The 13,739-nt window shown below is 33.7% G+C and overlaps 1 pseudogene; it reads left to right on the top strand.

The window, feature by feature from the left end:
* The first annotated feature begins 234 nt into the window (after positions 1 to 234).
* On the top strand, positions 235 to 1,146 carry LOC131148114 (MDIS1-interacting receptor like kinase 2-like; annotated as a pseudogene).
* Positions 1,147 to 13,739: the final 12,593 nt, after the last annotated feature.

Below are 13,739 nucleotides of genomic sequence, written 5' to 3'. Positions count from 1 at the left end.
TCGTCACTAAAAGCCAGTTTTTTCGTAGTGCACTATGGTTTGAAGAACTTCAACAATTATCTACTATTGACCTTAGACATAACAAAATAAATGTGGGGGTAACCTTTGAAACTCAAAAATTTGAAACCTTATCTCATATTGAATCTCTCCTATAATAAGATCTCTAGAACCCTTTCATCTTATCTTTATGATACATTTTTCATTGACTTATCGTATAATGCCCTCAATGGACCAATGGATGACCGTTTGTTTAATTATAAACCCATGCAACTAATTGGAAACGAGAATTTGTGTTCTAATAAGACACCTTTCCCTCCTTGCCTTCCATCCCCTACATCCATTGGCTTCATGTACAAAACAAGGAGGAACATAGGAAGACACCAGAAGTCCATTTTTATTCTCATCGGCATATTCCTATCTCTCGTTGCTTTTGGGTTTGTTTTCTTATCTCATCAAAAGGGAAATAATAGAAAAAATGAAGCAAGTGTCATTAAGAATGGAGACATATTTTTGATATGGAATTATGATGGTAGGATTGCATGTGAAGATATTATTGAAGCAACAGAGGACTTTGACATCAGATGCTGCATCGGGACAAGAAGTTACAATAGTGTTTATAAAGCACAATTGCCTAGTGGGAAATTGGTTGCTTTAAAGAAACTTCACCATTTGGAAGCTGAGGAGCCTGCATTTGATAATAGTTTTAGGAATGAGGTTCTTATATTAACTCATATTCGACTTCGAAACATTGTGAAGCTTCATGGATTTTGTCTACATAAACGATGCATGTTTTTAATTTATGAGTACATGGAAGGGGGGAGCTTATTTTGTGCCTTGAGGGATGATGATGAAGCAGCAAAGCTAGATTGGATTAAGCGCATCAACACTATTAAGGAGACAACACATGCTCTATCTTATATGCACCATGATTTCATCCCACTGATTGTTCATTGAGACATATCAAGCAACGACCTTCTTTTGAACTCTCAATTTGAGGCTTTAGTCTCGGACTTTGGTATTGTTAGGCTATTATACCCCGATTCATCCAATCAAACAATAGTTGCTGGAACTTATAGATATATTGCACCAGGTGGATTGTATATTCTTCTTCTTTTGAACTTTCACTTCGTTTCATCATATTATTAATTGGTTCATCTACGGTTTTAGTGACTAGTCGGTCCTAACATATCATCATTGTTATTAGTTGTGTCGCAACATGTGTAGAATTTTGTTGTTTGAAGGTATTGTGATTATGATAATATAACATAATGTGGATCGTTAGAATGAACATGGTACATGTCATTAATTGATAGGAAGGGCCCTGTTTCAACATCTTCTTTTTTTTTCTCTTTTTTTTATGCAGAACTTGCATGGTTGTGCAATTATGGAACTAAGAAATTTGTTTGGTATGTTCAAATTGTAGTAGTCAATAAGGAGTTAAAATCAACAATGTTCGTATTATTGTCCTACATACTTGGACTTCAAGTTGAATATAAAAATAATTGTATTATCAATCCCTTTTTCTAGAAGTATACCTATTTACACAAGTAGCTGATTCATAAATGAGTATATCATCTTTAGTGACTAAGCTACTTTTGCCCAACAACTCTCTCCACACACTCATAAATGCATTTTATTGTTTTATTCTGCAAGATAAAGTTTCAGGCCAAGTACAAATGGAATATTTACTTTGTGTAGACATGCATATTGTTGGCCATTGTCCTCATTAAATAGAATTGAGAACCAGAATTGCACAAAGAAAGAATAGAGCTTTCAGCGCAAAAAATAGAAAACCCTTATTATCCCCAGCAACTTAGGAATTAAAGAAAAATCTTTGCAATCAAAATCTTAGTCTACCATTTTTTTTTTTTTAGTAAAAGAGGGAGACACCTCCTTTTTTTATTAAAAAACCCCTCACTTATGGCGGAGGAAATCTGTGATTCTAGAAAAATAAGTTACAAACAGATAAAACCAAAACGTAACAAAATCGTAGTCTACCATCTATCTAAGGTTGTATGTTGACATTTGCCTAATGTAAGTGGGCGTGCACAGTGAAAATAAATAGACTAGAAAAAGACACGTAATGCTAATTCCTTGAGAACAATTTCTTCTTATATATATATATATATATATATATATATGTATATATATATATATATTGAAACATCAATAACAACACTTTTTTTGAAGAGAATTAATAATCACCTACCAAGCCCTCCTTTCTAGTTCTAAAATAAAAACACAATACTCTTTAAAAACACCAAATTGCACAACCTAATTTAGTGAATTTATCAAGAAGGAGTAAGGGAGTGCTAAGTTCTTTAGAGGCATTCTTGAACTATTGAAACTGGTGGCAATGGGGATAAGAACTAGAAGAATGAGGAAGTATCACCCCTGCACATCCATCAATTTCCTGCTACTTTTTTGGTACTCTTTTGCAATGCTCATGTTTGTGATGTTGTCTTTAGCATATCGAATGTGCTCATCAAGTGGTGTTGAATGTCATCCATTTTTGCCCTGCGTGCCTCAAGAAAACTCCTTTCAACCTATTTGGTTGCATCATGCTATTCATGAATCTTAGTTGATGTCTTGGAAACTATTCCTTCTCATGCTCCTGAAAAGCTTTCCTTAGAAATTCCTTATCCCCTTGCTAGTGTTGGTCGACATTGAATGGAGGCTAATTGCTTGTAGTAATTATCGATATTTTGCAAAACTTAACATTTAACTTTGCTCCACTATTGAAGTGAATGGTATAAAACAAATTCTACATTATATGGAGTATCACTAGACTTGCAAATTAGGCATCATTTGGACAATCAATATTTATATATCAGGCTTCAAATCTCATTTTTTTTTTTTTTTATGTTTACATTGCTCTAATGGTGTATAGACGACTAGTGGATGTATTGGGTGTTGGGTTCAACCATGATATAAGCACCCATCTCTCATTCTATTTTTCTAATGTGGAACAAACTTAACAAGTGGAATTCTCAACAATCTCCCCCTCACTAGTGGGTTTCAAACACTCCTCCTTGAATGGAAGGAAAGTGTATGAAACCATGGGAGCCCACTTATCTATGGGGCTAGCATCCGCAGTATCCGCCTCTCCTCTTCTATGGCATCAACATTTGCAGGAACACATGCATGAACATTCAAGCCCAATTCGAACCGTCAGCTCTAATACCACTTGTTAGGATTTGGAGAGTTTATGAGTGAGCTTGATATACATGAATAAGCACTAGTTTGATCCAAAAGTTTAAGTTTATTGAGTCTTGCGCTCAACCATGCATATAAGCACCCATCTTCCATTCAATTTTTTCAATATGGGACACACTGACAAGTGGAATTCTCAATAGTGCCAAGGATGATTCATTCATACTGACCCAAAGACATTCTACCAAAACCATCGGTATAACAAGGAAAATTCAGATAATAGAGGTTAGGAGAATGGAAAGTTGGGTTTTGAAGGAATCCATAAATTACAATAAAAAATGGTAATGTCAATAGTATTTTTTATTTAGAGTTAGAAAGAATATGGTCCATCAATTTCATCCTAGAAAATAACTACATTAGGATTCATCATTCAGCCATTTGGCAGTAGAGAAATCTCAGAAGCAGTAAATAGCTAATTCAATGTTGGTACCCTCTACTCAGCGAAATATGTGATTTTCCAATCAAGAATTAAAAAATTAAGTTATCTGGTAATTGATCATATATTATGGGAGTTTGTTGAATTAGGTGTAATCCCAAGAGGGGGGATGAATTGGGTATTTAAAAAATCTTTGAATCTTTTTACAGCTTTATCCCTATATGTATATTTAACAATGAGTTCTTATTACCCAATTAATTGTGTGCAATGTTATCCAACCAATACATGCAATATAGACAATTTAAATGTAGTGCTAAAAGTAAAAAGTAAAGGACAGAGAGAAGGCAAACACAATTTTTACCAGGTTTAGCCAACTTAGCCTACGTCCTCGCCTTGAGCAATCACTCAAGGATTTCACTAAAAATCGTAGCTCCTTAAATTGGGATAGAGCTTCCCTTACAATTTGCTGCTTACAAGAGGTACAACTTCTTCCTCACCCGCTACTTACAAGAGATACAACTTTTTCCTCAACCCCGGTTCACAAGCCGAACCGTGAATACAATGAATTTGTAAATCACTTAAAAATGCTTCCAGACAAAAGCTCGTGAGTACAATTCAAATTCCTAAAACATCAACATATGATATAACTTGAAGCTCAGAATGGATGGAAACGAAACAATCGTTTATGTATGATATGCTTTAACACACAACCCCTTTTTATCAATTCTCCCAAAAATGTTTGTATAAAACAATGCTTTGGAGATCTTAGGATAGAACTTTGAATATAAAGATAACTTTGTAGATTGCAAAGATACTAAACACCCTTTGTCAAACAAACAATATTTCTTTAAATATTTCAAACTCAATGTGATCTTGATAATATTGACTTAATGTGTGTGTGTGTGTGTATATATATATATATATATATATATATGTATCTCTAATATGATAATGCCAAGGATCAACAAACTTAATATTTGATTTTCAGAAAGTATCCTTCAATATGTATATAGATGGTTATGCACTTATAAGGATATATGTATATTCAAATAGTTTAGATGTATTCAAAAATATCAGCTTTAAACTAAGAATACATTTGAATGAAGAAACTTTAATCAATGGTCAAATAAAAAGCTTTCTCAAGCATTGAGTTTGTCAAAAACGATATTTATATAAATGTGAAAACTCAATATCAAGTTTCTCTAAAGATATCAAAACAGATGGTGATATGAGATTCTCTAACAAAAGTAAATGTAATAACCAAACCTCAAACCAAGTTGAAGCACGAAATATATATATATAATAGAGATCCCTTTAGATTATCAGAGGTGATTTTCCCCAAGATGATGTGTAGAAACTAGACCGTAGGCAAACATACAGCAATCAGCTCATGTATCTCAGTTTTCTTTTCAACAAGATGTGTTCCTCGCTTTACGTTGATCTTCTTGTGTTTAGCTTTCTTTTCTCTTATCATACTAGGGTTTAGATATGTAGTATATATAATGTCTTACCCTTAGAATTGATCTCAACCATTGGATCAATGAAATATCTCGCGAGTCCTTTTAATAAAAATCATATTTTTGAGTTTTCCCGCAGGTTCAGACGACCGAAGTCACTGATATCCTTAAAAAAATAGGCTGGACACAAGGTCAAACGGCCAAAGTGTCGAGTTATAACGACCGAAGTTTCAAGTTCAGTCATCTGAGGTGCTTCTGCTAGTTTTTGTTTTTCACCCATAAAACTTTAGACGACTGAACTTATATTCTTTAGATGTCTGAGGAAATTCTTCAATCAACCAAACTTAAAGTTTAGTTTTCTATATTTAATAATCTATTTTGCTCTTCTTCTTAGGTCTTTTGTAAAAAATATTTTCCATGATTTTAAAAATATTTTCAAGTCCATGAAAGTTCCCTAATGATATACATGAAATGCATGAATCCTAAAGTATTTCTAAGTTATGTTGAGCCTCAAATTAAATCATATGAAAATGTAAGTCCATGAGTTCTAAGTACCCATTCCCAAGATGTTCTTGAACTTTGCCGCTTGCATCTTGATTCTAGTACTCTTTGAGTTCCATGGATATTGTCAAGATATGTAAGCTTTACTTTAAGGCTTCCATGACTTGTTATCCTTCCGTGCATGCTTAATATAGTTCATGTTCACAAACTCAATGCACAGATCAAATACCCTGTGATTTGTCATTATCAAAATCGGATTGGACTCATAGAGTCAACAATCTCCCCTATTTTGATGATGACAAATACATGAGCAAAAAAATATATATATAATGGGTTACGTCTAACAAGGCTCCCCCCCAATTAATGCATCAAATATTCAATGAATGACAATATGCTCATATTCATACACAAAGTGTTTAGCCTGAATCCAAATGAAATATGAAATATTTCAACCATGACATCAACAAGATTCTCCCCCTTTTCTTATTTCTCCCTTTACATAACATCAATAACACTTTTTCAATCTTTGCTCTTTCTCCTCCCCCTTTTGACATCAACAAAAAGGTGTTCAAGAAAAAATACATGAAAGGACATAACCTTATGTTCTTCTCCCCTTTGACCTTTTAAGGTTTTAATCTTGTTTAACCATTAGAATTTTTGACATTAACTATCTCCTTTGTTAATGCATAAAATTTTAAAGATTACATGAGGATACTAAATGTGGATGAAAGCTATATCGAATGTGCACAAGTACCAAATGTGGATTAAAATTATAGCAAATAATGATTGATTTGATACCAATTATTACATCTTAAGTGACATTCCTCCCCCTGAAGTATGTCATCTAATATGATTATAAACAACCTCTTGGCTATGCATCAAGCCTAATTCATGCCTAATTTGGATAAACCTATCCTCCGCAAGTGATTTCGTGATTATATCTACCCATTGTTCATCCGTGCATACAAACTCACATTCCCTTTTTGTACATGGTCACAAAGAAGTGATGTCGTATCTCTATATGCTTAGTTCGTGAATGTAATATGGGATTCTTTGAAATATTTATTGCACTCGTATTATCACAACTAATAGAGATTGTTTTAAAACTTAATCCAAAATCCTTCAATTGTTGCTTCATGTATAGCATTTGAGCACACAACAACTACTGCCGCTATATATTCAGCCTCAGCTGTGGAAAGAGCAACTGAATTTTGTTTCTTGGAAAACCAAGAGACTAAAGAGTTTCCTAAGAAATGACAAGCACCACTAGTACTCTTCCTATCCACTTTGCTACCTGCAAAATCAGCATCTGAATAGTTGATAATCTCAAAGGATGCGTACTTAGGATACCATAATCCAATTTCCATGGTTCCTATTAGGTAACTAAGTATTCGTTTGACAGCTAGCAAATGTGACTCTTTTGGTGTAGACTGAAATCTTGCGCACAAACATACACTAAACATTATATCAGGTCTACTGGCAGTCGAGTATAATAAGCTACTTAACATTCCACGATAAAGTTTGACATCTACTGGTATACCTTGCTCGTCTTTATCTAATTTCAATGAGGTGCTCATAGGTGTACCTAGTATTTTTCCATCTTCCACATTAAACTTTTTGAGTAGGTCGCGACTATACTTTGATTGATTTATGAATATTCCATGTTTTTCTTGTTTGATCTGAAGTCCTAGGAAGAAATTTAATTCGCCCATCATGCTCATCTCAAATTCATTACAAAATTCATTATTTGTAGCGCCAAATATGATATCGTCTACATATACTTGCAATAGGAGAATGTCATTTTTCTTAGACTTTATGAACAGGGTTGTATCTATCTTTCCTTTTATAAACCCATTGACTAATAGAAAACCGCTTAGCCTTTCATACCAAGCTCTAGAAGCTTGCTTTAAACCATATAAGGCTTTTTTCAGTTTATAAACATGATCTGGATTCTTATGATTTTTAAACCCTGGGGGTTGTTCTGCATACACTTCTTCATTTATATAGTCATTTAAAAATGCGCTTTTGACATCCATTTGATATAACTTGAAATCCTTATAAGCTGCATATGCTAGGAGCATTTGAATGACTTCCATTCTAGCTACAGGTGTAAATGTTTCTTCAAAATCTATACCTTCTTCTTGATTATATCCTTGAGTTACTAGTCTAGCCTTATTTCTCACAACTACTCCATGTTCATCTTTCTTATTCTTATATATCTATTTGGTTCTAATGATTGACTCATCCTCAGGTTTGGGAACTAATGTCCATACTTTGTTTCTCTCAAACTGATTTAACTCTTCTTGCATGGACAACACCCATGATTCGTCATCTATAGCTTCACTCACATTCTTAGGTTCTTCTTGAGATAGAAATGCAGTGTGACAAATTATATTCCTAAGTGAGGATCGAGTGGCTACTCCACGTAATGGTTCACCTATTATTTAATCTATAGGATGATTCTTTATGCATTTCCATTCTCTTGGTGGTTCATTAGCTTCATTTTCTGTTTGATCAATTTCAATGGATGGTTCTTTAAGTTCATTTTTCTTTACTAAATCATTCTCAATGGGTAGTTCTTCAAATTCCTTGTTTAAATCAATTTCATCTTCATCACTTCTTTTGGAGAAGGGGTTTGACTCATCGAACACTACATGAATAGATTTTATAACCGTCAATGTTCATTTGTTATATACTCTATAGGCTTTACTATCTATGGCATACCCTAGGAAGATACCTTCATTGGATTTCACATCAAATTTTCCTAGATGCTCATTGTCTCTAAGCACAAAACACTTACAACCAAAGACATGAAAATATGATATGTTGGGTCTATGACCATTCCATAATTCGTAGGTGTCTTATTAAGTGATGGTTTAAGAAAAATTCTACTTAGCACATAGCAGGCAGTATTCACTGCCTCAGCCCAGAAGTACTTAGGTAATTTATGTTCATTAAGCATAGTTCTAGCCATTTCTTGTATAGACCTATTCTTCCTTTTCAACTACACCATTTTGTTGTGGTGTTCTAGGAGCTGAAAAATTATGGGCAATCCCTAATGAATTACAATAGTCTTCCATGCTTTGATTCCTAAATTCTCTACCCCTATCACTTTTAATTTTTGTGACCTAAGAATAGTACCCATGAATATCTTGAAAAATCATCAACAATGACAAAGGCGTATGATTTTCCTCCTAAACTGTGAATTGGGTTTGGCCCAAATAAGTCTAAGTGTAGCATTTGGAGTGGCCTAGTAGTGGAGATTTCTTTCTTCTTCTTAAAGCTTGTTCTTGCTTGTTTTCCTAGTTTGCATGCATTACAAATTTTATCTTTCACAAATTTAGTCTTAGGCAATCCCTTAACTAATTCTTTCTTAACAAGTTTTGAGATTAAATCCATGTTTGTGTGTCCTAGTCTCCTATGCCAAATCCAACTAATTTCATTCATAGCAGTGAAGCATGTCACACTCTGTGAGGTTAGGTTATCAAAGCTTGTGGTATATACGTTTTCATGACGTTCAACTGTGAATAATATCTTGTAATCATTTTTGTGTTCAACTATGTATTTGTCATGTTCAAAAGACACTTTGTAACCTTTATCACATAGTTGGCTTACACTCAATAAATTGTGCTTTAAACCTTCAACCAATAAGACATCATCTGTAATTAATGAAGAATAATTACCAACTTTACCTACACCTGTGATCCTTCCCTTAGCATTGTCTCCAAAAGTGACGAATCCTTCATCCTTGGGTGTGATGGATGTGAACTTCGTTTTATCTCCGGTCATGTGGCGTGAGCATCCGCTATCCATATACCATCTATCTTTTGAGGATGTTGATCTCAAGCATATCTGCAAAGACACAATTGGTTTTGGTACCCAGATTTTCTTGGGTCCAGGGGGGTTAGTGTTATGTTATCCTTTGACTCTCCATACTTTCTTGATTTTGACATCTTTATTTTTGAACGGACAGTTGAATTGTATGTGACCCAACCTTCTACATTTAAAGCATGTAATATTTCTATAATAATTCTTAGTTGGAACATATGACTTTGACTCTCTTCTAAAATAACCCATGTAAAGATGTCTATTCTTTAGACTTTCCTTCCCATTAAAGCGAGGCCCTTCCTTTTCTAGGGAATTTCTTTGAAATCCTAGGAGCTTTTCAAATTTCTTTTTCCTTTGGTAAATTTACAAATGGTTTCAGATTTATCTTTCAGATCATTTTTAACTCCTCAATTTTAGAATCTTTATCTTTTATGAGAGATGTATGAGATTCATTTTTGAGTTCAATCAATCTTGAAAGTTCTTTGCCTTTACTTTTCAACTCAGAAATTTTCGTTGTTTTCTTCTCAAGCATTTTTATAGAGTAGAGGTATTCTTGTTTCAGTTTATCATAAGAAATCAATTCATTTTCATTTTCATTTTCATTTTCATTTTCATTTTCAGAGTCACTAGAATAATACAAAGATGATGAAAATGATGATTGTACCTCAAGGTCATTATGTGCCATTAGACATAGATTGGCAACCTCATCGTCACTGGATTCAGATTTTGAGCCGCTAGTGCTGTGAGTATCCCAACCAAATTTCAAAGCCTTCTTCTTTTTCTTGGAGGCTTTCACTAGTTTGAGGCACTCAGGCTTGATGTGTCCAACTTCTCAGCAGTTGTAGCATGTTGGAAGATCCTCCTCCTTTTTTTCATGCTAGACTCTCCTCTTTCTGATTTGGAGTTTCGGAATTTTTTGTTTAACTTCTTATTCTTTTTCAAGGATTTTACGAACTTCTTTGTAAGCAAGACCATCGCATCATCCCTTTTGGAATCACTCCCTTCACTTGAGTAGCTTGATGATGCCTTAAGTGCAGTAACCTTCTTTCCTTTGCTTTGGTCATTCTTTCTTTCATTGATTGCCAACTCATAGGTGATGAGCGATCCAATGAGTTCATCCACCGACATCTCCTTAAGATTTCTCTCTTTTGCTATCGCTGTATCTTTCGCTTCCCACACTGGAGGCAATCCTTGAGTATTTTCCTAATTAACGCATAAGTAGGGTAAGTCTTTCCAAGTGCATTTAAAAAATTAATGATATATGTGAATCTAGTGTACATAGATTGTATGGATTCATCAGTAGTCATTTTAAATGCTTTATATTCACTAGTGAGCATGTCTATCATACTATCATTAACTTCCTTAGTGCCTTCATATGTAACTTCTAAATTTTCCCAAATTTCTTTTGCCGAGTTTCACGTCATTACCCTATAAAATTCATTTACGTCTAATACACAGAAAAGTAAGTTCATGGCAGTAGCATTGATTTGTACTGATTTACAATATTCCTATGTATATTCATCTTCAATTTTAGGTACATTAGTCTTATCAACTACTTTTATGGGAATGTGATTTCCCTTAGTCACTATTTTCCAAACCTTCTAATCCACATTTAGTAGATATATGCTCGTCCTACGTTTTCAATAGGTGTAATTTATACCATAGAAAATGGGTGGTCTAGTGGATGAGTGTCCCTCACCGAATGGAGTTACACCGATGTGTGTCACATGATCTTTTACAAAAGAACTATAAAGTCTATGTAAACTCTCTCTGATACCAATTGTTGAATCTGGTGTAATCCCAAGAGGGGGTGAATTGGGTATTTAAAAAATCTTTGAATTTTTTACCGCTTAATCCCTATATGTATATTTACTAATGAGTTCTTATTACCCAATTAATTGTGTGCAATGTTATCCAACCTATACATGCAATATACACAACTTAAATGCAGTGCTAAAAGTAAAGAGTAAAGGACAGAGAAAAGACAAACACAATTTTTACGAGGTTTAGCCGACTTGGCCTACATCCTCGCCTTGAGCAAGCCCTCAAGGATTTCACTAAAAATCCCAGCTCCTTAAATTAGGACGGACCTTCCCTTACAATCTGCTGCTTACAAGAGGTACAACTTCCTCCTCACCCGCTGCTTACAAGAGATACAACTCTCTCCTCAACCCCAGTTCACAAGCCAAACCATGAATGCAATGAATCTGTAAATCACTCAAAAATGCTTCCAAACAAAAGCTCGTGAGTACAATTCAAATTTCTAAAACATTAACATATGATATAACTTGAAGCTCAAAATGTATGGAAACGATACAATTGTTTATGTATGATATGCTTTAACACACAACCCCTTTTTATCAATTCCCCCAAAAATGTTTGTATAAAAACAATGCTTTGGAGATCTAAGGATAGATCTTTGAATATAAAGATAACTTTGTAGATTGCAAAGATACTAAACACACTTTGTCAAACAAATAATATTTCTCTAAATATTTCAGACTCAATGTGATCTTCATAATATTGACTTAATGTATATATATGTATCTCTAAGACGATAATGCCAAGGATCAACAAACTTAATATTTGATTTTTAGAAAATATCCTTCAATATGTATATAGATAGTTATGCACTTCTAAGGATATATGTATATTCAAATAGTTTAGATGTATTCGAAAATATCAGCCTTAAACTAAGAATACATTTGAATAAAGAAACTTTAATAAATGGTTAAATACAAAACTTTCTCAAGTATTGAGTTTGTCAAAAACAATATTTATATAAATGTGAAAACTCAATATCATGTTTCTTTAAAGATATCAAAATAGATGGTGATATGAGAATCCCTAACAAAAGTAAATGTAATAACCAAACTTCAAACCAAGTTGAAGCACGAAATATATATAATAGAGATCCTTTTAGATTATCTAAGGTGATTTTCCCAAAGATGATGTGTAGAAACTAGAGCGTAAGCAAACGTACAGCAATCAGCTCAGGTATCTCAGTTTTCTTTTCAACAAGATGTGTTCTTCGCTTTACATTGATCTTCTTGTGTTTAGCTTTCTTTTCTCTTATCATACTAGGGTATAGATATGTATTATATATAGTGTCTTACCCTTAGAATTGATCTCAACCATTGGATCAATGAAATATCTCACGAGTCCTTTTAATAAAAATCATATTTTTAAGTTTTCCCGCAGGTTCAGAGGACCAGAGCCAAAGGCCCAGATGACCGAAGTCATTGATATCCTTAAAAAATAGCCTGGACACAGGGCCAGACGACCGAAGTCAAGTGTCAGACGACCGAAGTGTCGAGTTCATACGTCTGAGATGCTTCTGCCAGTTTTTGTTTTTCACCCATAAAACTTCAGATGACTGAAGTTATTCTTCAGACGTCTGAGGAAATTCTTCAGTCAACCGAACTTAAAGTTCAATCAACTGAAGTCCCCAATTTTTAAATTTTTATTTACTAATTTAAAAATCTGATTTGCTCTCCTTCCTAGGTCTTTTGTAAAACATATTTTCCATGATTTTAATATTATTTTCAAGTCTATGAAAGTTACCTAATGATATACAAGAAATGCATGAATCCTAAAGTCTTTCTAAGTTATGTCGAGCCTCAAATTAAATCATACGAAAATGTAAGTACATGAGTTCTAAGTACCCATTTCCAAGATGTTCTTGAACTTTGTCGCTTGCATCTTGATTCTTGTACTCTTTGAGTTCCATGGATCTTGTCAAGATATGTAAGCTTTACTTTAAGGTTTCCATGACTCATTATTCTTTCGTGCATGCTTAATATAGTTCTTGCTCACAAACTCAATGCACAGATCAAGTACCAAATGATTTGTCATTATCAAAACCAGATTGGACTCATAGAGTCAACAGAGTTCATATTCACGCATTACATAAGTTAGTATTTTCTATTGTTTAAACTATTTTAGCACACTTAAACAATGCTAAAACTATTTTAGGTGGAAAGCCTATGATTTGTTAAAAATCATAATTGAACTTAAATATTTTTTAATCTTTTTTAATTTGCTAAGCGTTCATTTTCATTCTTGTACAAATGTGAAATGAGCAGTGAAATTTGCTAATCTAAGGTTGTTTCCTGATTCTTGTGGTTGAATGTATTGGTTACAATTAGTCATGGAGAGGATTGAGATGATTATGCTCAAAAGGTTCTTTGAAATCTGTATGTATAAATGTGTACTCCAGATTATGTGGATTTGTGTCATTCTGTTTGCTCTTTCTACGAATCCTAGTAGAAGCTACTTGCATTGCTGGAAAGGAAAAGTAATATCTATAGTAATAGTGTGTAGCAGTTATTTTGACTATCATACTGTAAAATTATTTTATTTCT

Source organism: Malania oleifera, chromosome 1 (genome assembly GCF_029873635.1).
Source record: "Malania oleifera isolate guangnan ecotype guangnan chromosome 1, ASM2987363v1, whole genome shotgun sequence".
In the NCBI taxonomy this organism is placed as follows: Eukaryota; Viridiplantae; Streptophyta; class Magnoliopsida; order Santalales; family Ximeniaceae; genus Malania; species Malania oleifera.
The sequence above is the reverse complement of the archived record's forward strand: the minus strand, read 5'-3'. Positions and strand labels throughout refer to the sequence as shown.